Source organism: Podarcis muralis, chromosome 6 (genome assembly GCF_964188315.1).
Source record: "Podarcis muralis chromosome 6, rPodMur119.hap1.1, whole genome shotgun sequence".
Classification (NCBI taxonomy): domain Eukaryota; kingdom Metazoa; phylum Chordata; class Lepidosauria; order Squamata; family Lacertidae; genus Podarcis; species Podarcis muralis.
The window spans coordinates 81,945,254-81,958,389 of NC_135660.1; the positions used below are offsets into that span (position 1 = coordinate 81,945,254).

At 42.6% G+C, this 13,136-nt stretch overlaps 1 long non-coding RNA gene across 2 annotated transcripts; it reads left to right on the forward strand.

Annotated features, from left to right (window-relative positions):
• The first annotated feature begins 3,036 nt into the window (after window positions 1-3,036).
• Window positions 3,037-8,379, forward strand: LOC144327909 (uncharacterized). Of its 2 annotated transcripts, none has more exons than XR_013393076.1 (4): window positions 3,037-3,141; window positions 4,814-5,074; window positions 7,308-7,437; window positions 7,822-8,379. It is a non-coding gene; the product is annotated as an uncharacterized LOC144327909 (long non-coding RNA). The 2 variants fall into 2 exon arrangements; XR_013393075.1 differs by having other exon boundaries at window positions 7,837-8,379.
• Window positions 8,380-13,136: the final 4,757 nt, after the last annotated feature.

A 13,136-nucleotide genomic window follows, 5' to 3' on the forward strand; every position in this document is an offset into this window, starting at 1 on the left:
AAAGCAGAAGATCCTATTTAGGTGTGATTCATTATCCGCATAGCTCCCATTACTGGCATTTACTGCAATAACATCACAACATGATAATTAATTCCCTTCAATTAATTACAGCATCACTGAAGGAGAGGAGGAACTGTTGCAGATCACAAAAGGCACAGTAACAATTAGCATTTCGAACGAGCTGGTCCCTATACTTGCATGCGCACACTTATTCATATTTTTTATTGTTGTCCGTAGACGAGTTTTAATTAGGGCTTTGGAAACATTATATTTGTTTTTAAACCTGCATTAAATAATATTATCTAACAATAGGATTTTCCACACAAACAACAGGCCCTGTTCCTTTCTTTTTCCTTTTGCTCATCATCTGCCTTGAAGCTCTTCCAGATTCGAGCAACACATTTGCAATATTTAGCCAATGAATTGGTTAATCAACCCAAAACCTTTTCGTCGGTTAGAAGGGCAACACTCATTAAATTCAGCAGCAGTCTTTAAAAAAAAATTAATGCAAAAATAAGGTCATTTGAAAAGAAATGAAATACTTCATCTATGTATGTGAATATGAAATATAAATATAATTTATTAATATTGTATATCCAGATACAAGAGGTTAAATATGGTTTAAAGAGTGTTGTATACACCTATTAGGTGTTCTTGGTTACTATTATATTTTAAACAGAACATCAGATTACATGTGTGTAAATAATATATAAGGTTGAACATAGTCTTGGCATTTTATTTTATTTTTTTTATAATATTTTTTATTGCGTTTCTTTTCATAATTTTGTGCATTCCAAACAATACAGAATAAATCAAATACAAGAAACAATTTTTGATTTTTTTTAACAAAAGAAAAAGAAAAAAACCCTTGTACTTCCCCACACCTTCCAAATCTGCATTCTTTGTAATATCAATGTCAGCAATTTGTTACCTTATTTCAAACCTTGTTACAACTTTCAATTATTATGTATCCGTATTCAATATATTGTATCTCAAACTTGATACCTTTGAAATAAACATAATATGTTTGGTTCACTTTGTCCTCTTTTCTCTTTTATCACTTATTTTGCCATTTGCTTAATCATATTTGCTAAAGCATAACATTTCCAATAACATGCACTATCTTAGGGTTCATACAATTTATAATATTTTTGCAAGTAGTCTTTAAATTTTTTCCAGTCCGCCTCAACCGATTCCTCATCCAAATCTCGGATTCTGCCGGTCATTTCTGCTAACTCCATGTAGTCCATCAACTGCGTCTGCCATTCCTCCAACGTGGGTAAATCTTGTGTCTTCCAGTTCTTTGCGATGAGTATTCTTGCTGCTGTGCTGGCATACATAAACAACGTTCTGTCTTTCTTTAACACTTTCTGGTCCACCATGCCCAGCAGGAAGGCCTCTGGTTTCTTAGGGAAGGTATACCTAAATACCTTTTTCAATTCATTATATATCATTTCCCAGAAAGCCTTCACTTTTGGGCAGGTCCACCAGAGGTGAAAGAATGTCCCTTCTGCCTCCTTGCATTTCCAACATTTATTATCAGACAGGTGATATATCTTAGCTAGCTTGACTGGGGTCATGTACCACCGGTATATCATTTTCATAATATTTTCTTTCAGGGCACTACATGCCGTGAATTTTATTCCGGTGTTCCATAACCTTTCCCAGTCTTCAAACATAATGTTATGTCCAACATCCTGTGCCCATTTTATCATGGCAGATTTAACTGTCTCATCCTGTGTATTCCATTTAAGCAGCAAGTTATACATTCTCGATAATATCTTAGTTTTTGGTTCTAGTAGTTCTGTCTCCAAATTCGATTTTTCCACTTGGAAACCAACTTTTTTATCCATTTTAAAAACCTCCTGAATTTGAGCATAATGTAACCAATCTCGCACCTTGTTTTTTAGTTTATCCTGACTCTGCAGCTTCCAATTGTCTCCAATTTTTTCAATTATTTCCCAATATTTCGGCCAATAGGCCTCCATATTGGGCCTTGAACATAGTCTTGGCATTTTAAAGGTAAAGGTACCCCTGCCCGTATGGGCCAGTCTTGACAGACTCTGGGGTTGTGCGCCCATCTCACTTAAGAGGCCGGGGGCCAGCGCTGTCCGGAGACACTTCCGGGTCACGTGGCCAGCGTGACATCGCTGCTCTGGCAAGCCAGAGCCGCACACGGAAACGCCGTTTACCTTCCCGCTAGTAAGCGGTCCCTATTTATCTACTTGCACCTGGGGGTGCTTTCGAACTGCTAGGTTGGCAGGCGCTGGGACCGAACAACGGGAGCGCACCCCGCAGTGGGGATTCGAACCGCCGACCTTTCGATCGGCAAGCCCTAGGCGCTGAGGCTTTTACCCACTACTTTCCAATAATTAACGGACTCAATTTTTCAGTAAATTTATTGATGCACATCAGACACTATGTTTTAAAACATGTAAGTTTTGTCAACAATGCTATAATCCATACATTTTAATACCATTGCAAGATGTCAGTTGGTTTATCTGATTTCCAGATTCTTGCTATAACTAGTCGGACGACAGTCTTTTAATATCTTCCAGGGTAACAACACAGATGCACATGGCAAGGAACTCACAAGTCACTTAATCTCAAGAGCTAAAAATATTGTAACTAGACACTAGAAAGACCTATCAGGAGTGAACATAGACCACTGGTACCAAAATGTATGGGAAACCACTTTACTAGAAAAATTAACCAACAAATTAAACTAGCACTAGTACATAGAAATCATAGAGTTGGAAGAGACCACGAGGGTCATCTAGTCCAACCCTGAAATGCAGGAATCTTATGCCCAACATGGGTCTCGAACCCACAACCCTGAGATTAAGAGTCTTGTGCTCTACCAACTGAGTTATATAGTGTTATATGTACTCTTCTTTATTTGTTTGTATCACCAAAAAGATTCTTAATAACAACTAATTTAAAATATTTTAATAATTGTTTTTAAATACATGAACTTATAAATATCATTGGTGGAGGCACCAACTTAGAAGATTCATTCTTTCCTCTCTTTCACAGGAGGTAATGGGTTTTTTGCTTGCTATGACAGGCAACTTCTGAAAGCAAGGAAGAGATGTTCTGCATGTCGTTTGCCATTGAGGAGAGGCCCTGTAGCCGAAGGAGGTACGTGACTTCAGCAAAACAGATTAGAAACAGGGCTATATAGTGTATGCATGTTATTAATTACCCACAATGCCACATATTGCACTGCAATCAAAAGTATAGTAAGCAATATGAATGGAGGAAGGCAATTAAGCTGTAGCTTTTTGTGGACAACAAATCACTGCTAGTTGGGCCAGCACCAAAAAGGCCAGCATTCGAGGAAATTATCCTTTTCAGGTCAGCCCTAGGCATTTAGCCACAAAACCACTATGTACACCGGGAGTGTGTGTGCAATAAATAAATGGTGACTTTTACTGATGACTACTCCAGGTACATAGTCAAATATGCCATGAAAAGTAAGGATGAAATCTTTTAAAAATTACAGGACTATGTGGCAACCGATTTCAATGTAAGTCACACACACTCTGAACTGGAAATGGAAGAGAGTTCATAAATAAGAAAGTCGGGGACTTGAGGAAAGTGGGGCTGCCGGGGAGGGACCCCAGAACCTTAACTGAATTGTGATGTTAACACAATTTATCAGAAAAAAATGTTGGGGAGAGGCAATAGCCACAGCTACTGTATTCCAGAACAGTCAACTAAACTCCATAAGAATTACAGCATGGAGAAAAACCCAGTAATTGGCTGAAAAGCATATGTATATGTTCTGGAAGAGAATACAGCAAACTACAGAACAAAGCAGTAGAAGGGATTCTTGTTGGGTCCGGCAAACCTTCAGCAGACGAACATCATCATAAACTATTAAGTAAAAAATTACAAGCTCTCCCTACTTGGCAGAATCTCAGTTATCAAAATGAACCTACTGCCCAGGTTACTGTTTTTATTCCCATCAATACCAACTGTAAAACAGAAAATGTTAAATATATATATATACAAAAAATAATAATAAACTATTAAGTAAAATTAGCCTAGAGGGTTAATTCATATGTCTGTTGAGAAGGGACGCTGGAATAGGCAACAGTATTTAATTAATGCCCACTGCATTGAGAAGAAAAGTCTACTAAAGGGTTGATGTATCTGGGAGTGTAGTAGGGGGAGACCACACTCAGGAAGTGGCCTTCCTGGGATGTGAGCAGGGCCGGCTGATACATGAGGCAAACTGAAGCAGCCGCCTCAGGCAGCAGAATCCAAGGGGCAATGCTGTAGGTACCACTGCCACCAGAGAAGCAAGGAGAAGTGGCAGAGTCAGTGTCCAAGCTCTGATAAGATCTCATGAGATCTCACCAGAATCCACCACTGCAGGGCACAGGGCTCCACCTGAGGCCATCCTTGGTTGTGTGTTTAAGTATCAATTTCCCCTGCCTTGCTTGTTCTGTTGTAACATGGAATGGCTGGTCATGCTAAGCAAAGGATCCTGTTTAAACCTTACAGCAGTGTCAGTCTTCCTTGGAATAAGACAAATAACTCGCTTTGAAGCATATCCCCTCCAGCGAATGTGCAGAAAATCGCAGGGCAGCATCCCTCCACCTTAGAACTTTGCCAATTAACAAAAGGGACCCGTCCCACCGTTGTTCGACATCCTGTAAAACAACCCTGATAAATGGTATCCCCTCTGGGCCTCAAGATTTCTCCCCACCCTCTTTCTAATTTAATCAATTTTGCAAATTGGGCTGATGTGCTTAATTGATCTTTTTCACTTCTAATATTTTCTCTGTCGTTCGCTTTTGCACAGCGCCTGCCCTCGCCTATCCACAGTTATTCTACAGGAAAGCAGAAACGAGGTCCCTCCAAAATGGAGACTTTCTGCCCTGTCTCCACATTTAAAGTGGCTTGAGAAGAACAGAGCCCGAAAGAAGGGCATATCGACAGCGCAGGGAAGCTAAACCACAGATCACACAGTGCTACTTTTCTGTAAGGATCCAGACATTAAAGCTGAACTTCCTGTCATTTGGAGCTAATCTATTTCTGCTAGGAAACACGTTGGCAGTGACAGGTGAGGGTCTTTATGCTCTAACTGAAACAACAATATCCCCAGAAAAAAGCTGTGAAGAAGAGCCAAGTATTGACCACAAGAAACAGAGAGAAACAGTAGATAGTGGGAGCTGACAGCAAACCCAATTTCCTTACTGCTTAGCTGTGTATCTGAAAAGGTCAGAACTAAATGACAAAATTGCTCCAAGGCTTTTATTTTTTATTTCTTTGCAGAGAAGAATTTCAGCTCACTGCTACAGGTGGACAAAGGATGTGTTCACATTTTGTGTTTTACCAAAATCCTCTTTCCTGTAAGCATCCTGACAGGGCCACCCATAGTGGAAGTGGCTTTGGCTCGTGACACCTGAAAGGTGGCTTAATAAGTACATGGTGAAAACCTCACCATTGTACCCTTAATTCAGACACCTTAATGCAACATCCAAGCTTGCAACATGGCAGTTAGCTCTTACGTCATATCTACAGATTGTTAGGTCAACAATACTTGCATTGCCTAATTCTGCTGAAGCTTAGATTCCATCATATTTGTTCAGGAGTAGAAAATAAGGTGGTTAAATATTACCTGTGTGTTTGGCTGAGGTGAAACTTTTATCTCTTCTTGAACAATTTTGACTACAGATGGGACAAGTATTTAACTAGGAGGGCTCAAAATGGGAGCCGCCAATCCTTTTATTACTTTTACAGCACATGCTACATTCTCCAGACAGCTGAAGCACAGCAAATTTGGCAATATTCTTTGGATTTATGCTCATTTATCTATTTTGATGCTTTGAAGGTTCTTCTCTGAGAACTTTCGGACATGAACAACTTGCAGTCATTATGACTGCAGAAAACACATTTGTGACATTGTTTGCTTCCATTGTTTCTTTGTGAGCCAGTGTGGTGTATTGGTTCAGAGCGGTAGTCTCGTAATCTGGGGAACCGGGTTCGCGTCTCTGCTCCTCCACATGCAGCTGCTGGGTGACCTTGGGCCAGTCACGCTTCTCTGAAGTCTCTCAGCCTCATTCACCTCACAGAGTGTTTGTTGTGGGGGAGGAAGGGAAAGGAGAATGTTAGCCGCTTTGAGACTCCTTAGGGTAGTGATAAAGCGGGATATCAAATCCAAACTCTTCTTGTTTTCTAGGTTTTCTAGGTCATGCTTTGATGGAGATCGTATTTCATAATGTTGGTCATAATATTCTGAGAAATATTTTATTTAAAAAATAGTTGCCAACAAACAACCTATATTTCCATGCTTTACTCTGCGATTTCAAACTGCTGCTGGGGTTCTCTCACCAATGAGTACAGTGGTACCTCAGGTTAAGAACTTAATTCGTTCTGGAGGTCCGTTCTTAACCTGAAACTGTTCTTAAGCTGAGGTACCACTTTAGCTAATGGGGCCTCCTGCTGCTGCCGTGCCGCCACGTGCGATTTCTGTTCTCATCCTGAAGCAAATTTCTTAACCTGAGGTACTATTTCTGGGTTAGCGGAGTCTGTAACCTGAAGCGTCTGTAACCTGAAGCGTCTGTAACCCGAGGTACCACTGTACTTGCCCAAAACTTGGATCTTGGCATCCAGGGAATTATCATTTTCATATACCCACTTTTCCTTGCACCAACATGGTGTCACCCTGTAAGAGGATCTTAGGCAGCAGGACAGGATCCTAAAGCCCAATAGAACTGCTACCAGGCAGGGTAGATAATTCTCAGCTAGACGGACCATTGGCCTGAGGAAGTTATTCAAGTTTAAAGGTGCACACCCATGTGTGAATATGCCTTAATAAAGATTCTGATTAGAGTTTCATTCCCCTTCCTATAGCGTTCGGTTGTCATCCATGGCATTATTCATATCCATCCACATCCAAGGATTTTGTGTGCAACAGTGAAAATGCCTGCAATTAAACCATGGCCTCCTACCCTCCCTTCCCCAATGGTTCATAGAATAAAAGGCTTCTAGGGTGACACATTTAAAGAATGATGTTGTCAATCTCTTCTGCTAGGTAAGAGTAATTACTGTTGGGGAGTGTGCTTAAACATTTGGCATTCTATTCCATTCCAAGGCAAGTGCTTTTGTGGTGCCAAGGTTGGGCCAGAGATTTTCTATCTTACAGTACAAGGTTATTGTAATAGAATGCGAGGTTGCGGCCCTCACTTTTCTATGCCAAGGAGATGAAGCAGATGAGTTTAATATTCTAACGTGCTTCTTTTCTTTTTCTTTTCTTTTAAAAATGGCTCCCATTATCAATTTTGTTGATAAAGCCAGAAAGTGTTACAATCTTTAGCCAAAGAACACAAAAGAAGGCAGGTTGTTGGTTTTTTTGCAAGATTCTGGGCTCATACTATACAGCAAGAAACAGTCTTCTCAAAGTCAGCAAGAACAAGATTTCTGGTGAGGAACCTCTCCTCTTGTAAAGGTAAAGGGACCCCTGACCATTAGGTCCAGTCATGACCGACTCTGGGGTTGCGGCGCTCATCTCGCTTTACTGACCGAGGGAGCCGACGTACAGCTTCCGGGTCATATGGCCAGCATGACTAAGCCGCTTCTGGCAAACCAGAGCAGCGCACGGAATATGGGAAAGCTACACTTGACTTCACTTTGCTCCATGGTCCCTAAATGTAGGACATTATTTTTTAGATGAAAATAATTCATGCATGCATTAAACGGGCCTCTATGATATCTCTCTCTCTCTCTCTCTCTCTCTCTCTCTCTCTCTCTCTCTCTCTCCCTCTCCCTCTCCCTCCCTCCCTCCCTCCCCCCCCCCCCTCTCTCTAGTTTGGCACATTATAGGTTTGGACCAACCTTGCAAACGTCAATCATACTTTGCCATATATTTCAAACTGGTATTGATGCAAAAGTGCGCTACAAATTTCTCCTATCAAAGAAAAGACAGAGACAAAGGAATGGAAAGTTCAAGAAGCCAAGAACAATGTTGCTGGAGCCAAGTGGAAGAATCTGCAGGTTTTATTGTTTCCAGTTTATGACAAATAATTCAATCCAGAAAACGGAGGAAGAGACTATCGCCGGAATGTGCAACGCCAAACTAACATTGCTCTTGGAACTGTTCTTTTCATGATTAATGTAGAAACAACACAAGGCTTTGTCTGAACTTTCTAAAGACCAGCACCCAACTTCTAACAACACAGGCAACTATGTAATAAGTGGTGGAGTGGCTTGTGCACTGTGTGTCCAGCGTTAACTCTCAACCGCAGTTCAATACCACGCATGGCTCACTCTTGCAGAATGTGGTCTGCTACTGATGCACAAAACCTTTTCTTTTCCACTGGCATTTATCAACAAAAGCAGACAAGATTATAACAGGGCCAGTCTGAATTATTTGTATACACTGCATGCGTAAGAGGCACAACTGCACATCACACATTTTCCTTCAAAAGCGCAGAATGCAAGAGATCTGAACGGCAGCTGTGCACTGCTGCAAAAATGGATGGGCCCAAAGTTCAACATGATGGGGCAGGAAATGCAGCCCGTGGGGGCTGTATAAGAGGCAGCCATCGAGTCCTTGGGATCAGAGTGGCTCAGAGTACTACAAGGGAAAGGAGGCTGGAGGGGGAGCCCTGAGATCAGAGCATGGCGAGAGAGCGTGCGAGAGAAGCTGGAAGGTGGTGGAATCGAGCAGGTTAGTCTTCAAGCACCACTTAGGTAAAGAATACTTAAGACTAAGTGATGCTTGAAGGCTACCTTGCTGTGTTTCACCACCTTCAAGCTAATCTCACATGCTCTATGGAGCTCTGTGATGACTTGCAGGGGAACCGGAGACAACCAGGCACACCCTGCCATGAGGGCTTAGTCTGAGACTCTTGAGGGTTGACAAGAAAGAGAGAGGAGTGAATCTGCAATTCTCAACTGCACATGCAGTTCTAGAGAGGCATGCGTAGCCCATACCTCTCTAGGCTGCCACCACACAGCCTGCTTGAACTGCTGGTAAGAGGAGCTTGCTTGCCAAGGCTTTAGAGACAACAAGGCTGACATACTTGCTACCATTATAGGAACTGAAGAACTGCACAGATTCCATTTTCCGTGAGTTGGTGCAATGCAGTGCCTCCAGCAATGTGTACAAGGGAGCCTCCAACTAAAATTCAAAAAGAAAATCTCTTCCCATGGTGTGTGCAGAACTGCACATGCAGGCTGGCATAATTTGCGCCTGTTTATATAAAAACATAAGGGATGCGGGTGGCGCTGTGGGCTAAACTACAGAGTCTAGGACTTGCCGATCAGAAGGTTGGTGGTTCAAATCCCCGCAACAGGGTGAGCTCCCGTTGCTCGGTCCCTGCTCCTGCCAACCTAGCAGTTCGAAAGCACATCAAAGTGCAAGTAAATAAATAGGTACCGCTCCGGCAGGAAGGTAAACGGCGTGTCCGTGCGCTGCTCTGGTTCAACAGAAATGGCTTAGTCATGCTGGCCACATGACCCGGAAGCGAGATGAGCACCGCAATCCCAGAGTCGGTCACGACTGGACCTAATGGTCAGGGGTCCCTTTACCTTTATATAAAAACATAGTTAACCCAATATATCCAATTAACCAAATATATCCATCTAGCCTAAGAGAACACTGGATGCTATTCTATTCCTTACCCTCCAGGGTAGAAACATCAGCCCAGCCTATGCAGAAGTAGGAGAATGAGCAAGAAACTGGGTGCAAGTATGGCTTGCATCACTTCAAAGTACAAGGGTGTGTCACATTTTTATATGTTCACCAATGTGTACAAGCCCTTGTGGTCTAAACCACTGAGCCTCTTGGGCTTGCCGATCAGAAGGTCAGAGGTTCAAATCCCTGAAATGGGGCAAGCTCCTGTTCCTCTGTCCCAACTCCTGCCAACCTAGCAGTTCAAAAGCATACCAAGTCAAGTAGATAAATAGGTACCGCTACGGCGGGAAGGTAAATGGTGTTTCCATGCACTCTGGTTTCTGTCACGGTACTCCGTTGCACTGGAAGTGGTTGAGTCATGCTGGCCACATAACCCGGAAAGCTGTCTGTGGACAAATGCCAGCTCCCTTGGCCAGAAAGCGAGATGAGCACCACAACCCCATAGTCGCCTTTGACTGGACTTAACCATCCAGGGGTCCTTTGCCTTTACCTTTTGCAAGTCCTCTTATGTAGAACAATAGAGATCATGTTGGACTAGAATATTTTTCTCCATTTGACTAATCTTGTTAACTTGCAATGAGCTTCTTCTTCTTTTTACATGGGGGAGCATTCATACACGTGGTCACCCATTTGCAGCGTGAAGCTCTCCAGTCCATTCTTACCAACTCAGGATTCTACCTCACAATTTTGCTGCATCTCTATACCAGACCTTTATTCTTACTGATTAGCCTGGTTGACTGTTTGACTGGTACAAATAAACTATCATTTAGGTAAGCAAAATTTGAGTTACAAGAACATAGATCTTGCAAAACACTTTGTTTTCTGGTTTTAATTCCTTTCAGCAATTTAACCTGCCCAGCAGACCAATATCGCAATAAGATACTTTTGCTTAAACATTACTATTATGTTAACTGATACTAGGAGGGAAAGGGTCTTGATCTCAGTTAAATGCATTCCTCAAGTAGTTTAGAATGTGCAAGTTGGTCATTGATATTTTTACAGGGTTGTCAAAAGGAAATATCATTTTCCTTCCCCTTTTATTTCACTTTTCTTCCGGAAGGATATAATAATTAAGAAGAGTCTTTAGATGCTGGCAAAACTGTCCCCTTTTGAAGTTTCTCCGTCTCTGTCACCCTGGAGATAAAGGGTGCTCAGTCTTGACATTCTAATTGTGGATACGAGATAAAAGGCTGGATTAGAAACTTCATAACCTCATGCAGAGAGGGAGAAAAATGAGATCACCATGAGGTCATTTCACTCTGAGTTTTGTAAGTTTATAGAATTCCCCGAGGGTGGCAAGGGAATGAATAGAATATATGTATTTTAACTGCTATGAAACCAGCAACATAATCTTTATTTTATTTCATTTAAAAAGTTACAGTACTCTTTTCATTCTGAAGTGTGTCTGAAGAGGAATTACGTTATTCCTCTTCGCAGCAGTGACCTTCAAATGTGTTTACCCTCTCTCTACCCCTTTCCCCAATTATTTGCTTTTTCATACACTGTACCTCATAAGTAGGGACGCGGGTGGCACTGTGGGTAAAAGCCTCAGTGCCTAGGGCTTGCCGATCGAAAGGTCGGCGGTTCGAATCCCCGCGGCGGGGTGCGCTCCCATTGCTCGGTCCCAGCGCCTGCCAACCTAGCAGTTCGAAAGCACCCCCGGGTGCAAGTAGATAAATAGGGACCGCTTTCTAGCGGGAAGGTAAACAGCGTTTCCATGTGCTGCGCTGGCTCGCCAGAGCAGCGATGTCACGCTGGCCACGTGACCCGGAAGTGTCTCCGGACAGCGTGAGATGGGCGCACAACCCCAGAGTCTGGCAAGACTGGCCCATACGGACAGGGGTACCTTTACCTTTTACCTCATAAGTACGTGCCCCCCACCATTCTAAGTATGGAACACTTCACACCTTACAGATTTTAGATGTTTGTAAACATAAACATATCCTTACCTGAGCCATGATTTGCCATTGCTCCTTGCTGAAAATGGAATTAGACACTCTAAAGAGAAAGATTAGCTTACCTTTAAATGAAGTTGCTGGTGAAAAGTTCTTTTTAAAAAAGAGCTTCGAATGGTGGGAAGCCATCGTGGTTCACTCCAAGCCACTGCAATGTTTCCCCCTGCAACTTCCAGGTATGGAATACCCTGAAGGAGATGCTGAGCAGCACCAGATATAGGGTTGAATGGGTGGCTACCCCACAAAGGGTACCAAGCTGAGGGGGTGCAAAATTGAGAAGGATCATAATTGAGAAGGTCCATTTCAGACCTTCCAGGCGTCCCTATTTTCCTGGGACAGTCCAGGATTTACAGAAGCCATTTTGGTTTCTGATTTGATCCTGGAATGTCCCATTTTTCCTTAGGACATCCCTGTTTTCATCAGAGAAATGTTGGAGGGTATAGGGAAGTTTTTTAAATGTCTGATGTTTTATTATGTTTTTATATATGTTGGATCCTACCTGGAGTGGCAGGGGCAACCCAGTTAGACGGGGAATAAAAATAAAAATAAAAATGGAGTAGGACATCCATAATTTCATTGAAGAAATGTTGGAGGGTATGACATTTGGGGGCACCAAATGTTGGCTTCACACAAGGCAGTATATTACAAAGAACTACCAGAGTCCACCAGCTCTGAGGTTTTTCTCCCAGATTACACTGGAAAGGGGGGGGGAGAGAAATAAAAGATGTGTGTGCAGCAAAACAAATAAATAAAGCATATTAGATGTTGCAGAATGGGGTTAAAAGGTCTGAAAAGGCTGAAGACTACAAGTCAAAGGTATGTACCTGTGTAAGAGTTTGTGTGCATCGTGACATAAGAAGGAAAGAGCAGGGTATTTTTCGTGTACAGTGGTACCTCTGGTTACGTACTTAATTTGTTCCGGAGGTCCATTCTTAACCTGAAATTGTTCTTAACCTGAAGCACCACTTTAGCTAATGGGGCCTCCCACTGCCACTGTGCTGCTGCTGCAAGATTTCAGTTCTCATCCTGAAGCAAAGTTCTTAACCCGAGGTAATATTTCTGGGTTAGCGTATGTAACATGAAGCGTATGTAACCCGAGGTAACACTGTATAGCACGACCGCGTGTATGACAACCCCAACTTTTTTGGACTCCTTATTAAGGAAATGGGGTTGTTGAGCTTTTGCGGGGGATTGCTGACAGTTGCTCAACCGCCTGACCTACACTGCCAATCATACGCCTCAACAAAGTCAACAATCGTCAACTTGCTCACTGCCAGCCACCGCCAATTGCCCGCCCAATTGCCGCAGCAGCCAATCAACAGCAAGCCTTGCCGCAGCCACCAATCACCAGCCCAATCGCCGGTGACAATCTCATGCTCACAGCTGCCACCAATGCCTCCCCCCTGAAATATCCGTGTATAAGACAACCCCCATTTTTTTAGAATTTTTTAAAAATAAAAAAACTCATCTTATACACAGGAAAATGCGGAAATATTTCCGTTCATGCAAAGTTTTCTGAAAACGGTGGC